The sequence below is a fragment of the Panthera tigris genome, chromosome B4 (genome assembly GCF_018350195.1).
Source record: "Panthera tigris isolate Pti1 chromosome B4, P.tigris_Pti1_mat1.1, whole genome shotgun sequence".
Lineage (NCBI taxonomy): Eukaryota > Metazoa > Chordata > Mammalia > Carnivora > Felidae > Panthera > Panthera tigris.
In genome coordinates this window covers 3,582,883-3,589,007 of record NC_056666.1, presented here as the reverse complement: position 1 = coordinate 3,589,007, position 6,125 = coordinate 3,582,883, and positions in this window count along the sequence as shown.

Below are 6,125 nucleotides of genomic sequence, written 5' to 3'. Positions count from 1 at the left end.
CTACTTTTCCACCCATAGTCCCTGGATTCCATTCCTTCGTCCACCCTAAACCCTCCAACCCCAACGCTGCTTGGTTCATCAATGTCGTCGTGCGCAGTGAGAGCATCTTAGTACCTCTGATCTCACAGCAGAGTGACTGTGCCACGAGATAAGTGCCCTGGAAAATAGCTCCCTATCTTGCCGCTCCAATTTGCTCACGTACTTAAGTCACACATATTTACAGAGCGGTCGACGTGCCAAGCACGACGATAAGCACAGAGCCTGCAAAGCAGGCCACCCGTGACCTTGCCCACAGGGACCCATACCCTGCCTGCCTCTCTGACTGTCTAGAAGCAGCTGCCTATTTTGTTAATTCCTTGAGGACTGAATAAAACCACAGCTGGATCCCTACTGACTAGCAGATGAATGTTGTCATTCGTTTGTTGAATGAATGAATCAGTGGCACCGGGAACAGAGCTGGGGGCGCCGGAAATCTTTCCAAGAGTTTGAGGAGACAGGTATGAGTCTGGTGACGCCTCGGGCTTTGGAAGTTCATCCACGCCGATCCCAGAAGCTCCGTGACAATAACTGACCCCAGACACGGATATGCGGGCCCCAGTTTTGCCAGAAAATTCTCCGTCCTGGGAAGGATGGATCTGTTTTAATCTATTACTTCACCTCCCTGCCTTGAGTTCGCAAAAGTCTCCGAAAATGTCTGGAAATTTGGGACGATGGATAAAACAAAATGGGAAACAGGGCAAACCCCTCTGACGATATGACAAATGTCTAGTCGTTAGGGCTACCCAAAGGATAAGGTAAAGTGTTTCACCGCCTGTCTGGCTCATCCAGGTAGGGGTGAGGATGGGCATGCCCCCACAATAAGGGAAGGCGTCCTGGAATTTAGTGATAAGCAGAAGAGTTGCTGAGTCCCCTCTGGCCCCATATAGTTCATTGTACATTAACTAGTACAAGTGAGTCATTTCATTTCCCTAATTATGTAGTTCGAGGAGGAACTTTACTCCGATTCCTCCTCGCCTGTTGCTGGACTTTGTTATTAAAGTGAGATTAGGCTGCTTACATTTTTGGTCACACTGCTCTCTATGTCCCCTCCCCAACGCATGCACGGTTCATTGCCGCTTGGAGTTCCCTGTGACGTCAGTAATAACTGACCTATTTATCTGTGCCCTGGGCTGTTCATCTGAAAGTGGAGGCTTAAAGAGAGGACCAGAAATCATGACACGGTAATGGGAAAAACCCACCCACACCCCCACACCACCCCCCCCACACACACACTCTCTCGGGGGCCTGGGGGAGGGGAAATCCTGTGTGAGCCATGCTACAGGGAGAAATCCCTTGGAAAGTTAGAAAATGCCTTCTTCAGAGCCAGATCGCTATCTGGGTGAGTCTTCAGCAAACGTTTTGCTGACTGGGTCCTGCAGTGAAAAACCTCCCCGGGGGGTCCCTTAAGATTACAGGGTCTGCTCCACCCACCAGTTAACCCAAACATCACCCCATTACCCATTCAGACCCCGGGGTCAAATTCTTTCTCTGGGTCTCTGGAAGTTCCTCACTTTCAAAGCAATTACAGAAGTGACCGCGCTGGCACCTGAGGGCAGGCAGATCCAGGCAGCAGCTGTCCTGGGCAGTAGGAGAAAGGAATCTCGGGTCACTGAAATCTCTGAAAGACAAAAGCACCCATAATTTTTGGAAAATGCCACCGCAGAGGTGCATAAAGATACATACGACAGAAAACAATCAGCGCGTATTTCAAGGGGGAAAAAAAAAAAAAAAGGGTCCAAGACCGTTTTCTGCAAAGAGTTGATGTCTAAGAGGACGCAGACCACTGGGCTTCCTGGCCCAGTACAAGCTGTCAAATGATAGTTAGCATAGGGTCCTGTGGCAGGTTGGGGGTTTGGTGGGGCCTCCGGGAACCCAGCCAGCTTCTTCTGCACAGGGGCGGGTAAATCAGAAAGGCTTCCTCCTCTACGAGGAAAAGTATGCTCCAGGAGAAGACTGGGAGGCAGCCACAGGGCGAAAATCAGGCTCTGCCCCTGGTTGGGGGTGACCGTCCCAAGCGGCCCTCCTGAGCCTGAAAAGGACTCAGTCCCTGCGGGCGGCTGGAACATCCTGACTCAGGCGAGCAGGGGCCTGGCAGGCTGCAAGGAGAGGAGGAAAGAAGGGGGTGATAAGCGCAGGGTGCACCGTCTCAGCGTGCCCTCCGGGTTCCCGTCCCGAGGGCCCAGCTCGTGGTGAGTTGTGCCTGAGCTGCTCGGGGACCCGGCCTGTGGCTCTGGGTCTGTGTGGGGGCCGCTGTGGGGCTTGTAGGATTCGAAAAGGTGGTGTGCAATGATTATGTCCATAAAGAGAACTTCACAAGGCCAGGCGAGGAGCACAAGACGTCTTTCTTCGGAAGCGTCCCACGAACTACAGGCACGAAGGGTCGGTCTCTGTTTTCCAAGACGAGCGGTCTCAAGGTTCTTCGCCGGAAGGCCTGCACTGTGTGACCTGTGTGCTGCGTGCCGATGGCAGAAAAGGGGTTTTGTCCTTCGTCAACTCACCCTGTACCTCTGTCTGTCTGCGGTTACCCCTCTTTAAGTAGAACTCCTCAAAGGCCCCCTACCTCCCTGGGCTCCAAGCTCCCACCTGCCGCACCCCCACCGGCCACCATCAAGCATATCCCAGGCCCTGGCGAACCACCAGGTAGGACGCTGCTGTTAGCTTCCTTAGGCGCTCCCTTGCCGCACTTTCTGTTTCTGGCTCCTTCCTTCTCCGCTCCTTCCAGGAGCCAATTATTTGGAATTTCCCCGCGTCACAACGCTCTCCGATCTTTATCTGATTTGGAGGCATATTGGAACCACATTTCAAAATTTCACCCATTTTTGTTGAAAAATATCAGGGATTTCTTTGGAAGACCATCATCTTACAAAATCAAACCCGGGGCGCCTGGGTGGCTCAGTCAGTTAAGCGGCCGACTTCGGCTCAGGTCATGATCTCGCGGTATGTGAGTTCGAGCCCCGCGTCGGGCTCTGTGCTGACTGCTCAGAGCCTGGAGCCTGTTTCAGATTCTGTGTCGCCCTCTCTCTCTGACCCTCCCCTGTTCATGCTCTGTCTCTCCCTGTCTCAAAAATAAATAAAATGTTAAAAAAAAAATTCAAAATCAAACCCTTCCCAGGGGGCTTCTGACTGGCTCAGTGGGTTGAGTCCAACTCTTGATTTTAGCTCAGGTCATGATCTCACGGGTTCATGAGTTCAAGCCACCCGATGGGCTCAGCACTGACAGTGCTTGGAATTCTCTCTCCCTCTCTCTCTCTCTCTGCCCCTACCCTACTCTCACTTGTGTTCTGTCTCTCAAAACAAATAAGTCAACTTAAAATAAAATCAAATACTTACTGCGAATCGAAGAAAATCCATCTAAAACCATCTCACGCATCCTCAAATTTCAACCCCTTGTCAATTTTTCTAACCCACAGACCAAGGTGACACCCCTCAGTCAAAACAGTGTTAACAAACTGCCATTCATGTGAAAAGAACAGTCTATTTCTTATTCAACATCAGGGACATCTAATACACCATCAGTCACTGTATCAGAAGGCAGCCGCGGGATTCAAAGCGTGCACAGTGACTGGTGCTCAGGATTTTTATTCAGGGAGGACGAAGCCGTGTGTCTGCTGACTTCGCGCCCCAGGAAAATGTTCACCACATCTGCCTCGAGTCTCAGCTCCGCTCTGCCGGCCCTGGACTGGGTGATGCCGAGCCCGCCTGGCCGGAGGGGCGCCAGCTGGAGCCCGGGCTTGGGGAAGACAGAGTCCCCGCCCCCACCCTTCCTGTGGCGGCCCCTGGCCTCTTGTGCCACCTGCCTCTACTGCTGTGACACTAGCCATGCTGGTCCTCTGGGCCAGCGGGGAGCCTTCCCTCCAGCAGCCGCTGGCCCCAGAGTGGTCTTCCAGCACCGAGAACCACCCTTACCACCTCCCCTCTGCGTGACACCAGCTGCGGTCCCACACTTGCCCTCGCAGAGACCCGGGTCCCGGCTCCGGGAGCCCCTTGCTCCGGGCTCTTTGCCTCCTTCCCTCGGCCCCGGGAATGGGACCTTAGTTCTACTTTTTCCTCTCAATTGTCCCGGTAGCCGCCTTCCCTGTAGTTCCCAGCTCTTCGTGGTAGATGCTTGCTGTCTCCAAATAACTGGAATGCTCTCTGCCTCCAAGTGGACCCTTCAGAGTGACCTTGAGAACTATTTTTCCCGTTCAGAGAAGTCATGGTTGGAGAAGCGGGCCCCAGGCTTCTTGCACAGTTTTCTCTCACGATTGTCCTTGATCAACAGCTTCGCAAAGTACGGTGCCAAAGCCCTGACCCACCGCTGAAGTCCACAGCAGAATGTTCGGAACTGGCCGATCGAGTTCCCGTGGAGAGGGGGGCCGGGCCCCCTGCCCCACCGCCGCCCGGCTTCCCCCCCCACCCAGTGCAGGGTTCACAGCCGAGCCCTTCCAGGAATGGCCCTGCTCGGGGAGCCAATAGGCCCCAGATTATAGCCGGCGCCCGAGGGCGGCCCGGATCCAGTGTCTGGTCCGTGCCGGCCACAACGTTGTGCCCCCTAAGTTTGTCTGGGAACAGCTCCTAGGCAGCAGCCCAGGGGATCGGCTGAGCCCTCTGCAGGAACCGCATTGTGGTTCTCCTCCCCACTGCCCGCCTGCCTCACTCACCCCTGCTTGGCGCAGCTCGTGTTGTTCACAAGCCTCTGTCACCTCGTCAGCTTCCCTTGGCGTCCAGACCGCACGGGACTAGTGTCCCCACAGCTTGGCACTTGTCGGCCTCACGACCTCAAGGAGGCTGGTGACGTTAGACAAAAGCTGACACCTAACTCACATACTGCTGCTCAGAGAGCGGTTCCCTCTCCAGGAGGAAGGGAATGAGCGGGGCCCTCAAAACCAAGAAAGAGGGGCGCCGGGGTGGCTCAGGCCAGTAAGTGTCTGACTTCGGCCCAAGTCGTGATCTCACAGTTCGTGGGTTCGAGCCTCACATCGGGCTCTGTGCCGACAGCTCAGGGCCCGGAACCCGCTTTGGATTCTGTGTCTCCCTTTCTCTCTCTAAAAATAAACAAACATTAAAAAAAATTGTTTTAAGTATTAAAATAAAATAAAATAAAATAAAATAAAATAAAATAAAATAAAAGTTCTCAGACAGAAGAGCAAACAAAAGCCACGGAGAGCATGCAGACTCCACGTACGAGATAGCAGGACCACAGATGGGGAGGTGTGGGTGGGGACACCGAGGGGCCACGGACCGGAAGGTGTGTCCTGAGAAGGAGCATTGGACAGAAGCGCTCTCGTGTGATTCTAGATTTACAAGATGCCTGCACAAGAAACACACCTACGGACTGGCACTAGGGACTGAATGTTTGTCTCTCCCCAAAATTCGTTTGGTGAAGCCCTAACCTGCGATATTTGGGATATTTGGAGATTGGGTCTTTACGGAAGCCAAGTTCAATGAGGTTATATGAGCAGGGCCCTGTTCCGATAGGATTAGTGGCCTCGTACGAAGAGGAAAGTAGACACGTGTTCATGCCAGCCCTTCTCAAGCACTTGCGGAAGAAAAGTCACATGAGGACACAGAAGACGCCATCTGTGAAGCAAGACGCAGGTCCTCACCAGACAGCGAATCAACCCATGCCCTGATTTTTGACTCCAGGCTCCAGGACTATGATAAAATAAGTGTGTTAAGTCACCCGTCTGTGGTGTTTATGGTGGTCAACTGGGCTAAAACCATTGGGTAATGAGTTATTACTGTAATTCTGTTGATATAGTTAATCCCCGAGTTTAAGAATTATTGAATATCCAAGCCATCTGGACTTTATCTTAAAACTCTTGACCTTTACAACCTTTCTGAACAAATAGTACCTGCCCGACCAATTACTAGGTTCTTTCTAGAATTTGAGATCCTCACATGACTTAGAAGCTTCAGGCTGGCTAAATGTTTGCCAACATTACAGGATCAAACCGTAATAAGTTTAGAATCAGCTTTGGCAAAATAGGAAGCAAGTCATAAAACTGTTGTATATGACTAATGGCCTTTAAAAAAATTTTTTTTAACATTTATTCATTTATGAGAGACAGAGAGAGACAGAACATGAGCGGCGGAAGGGCAGAGAG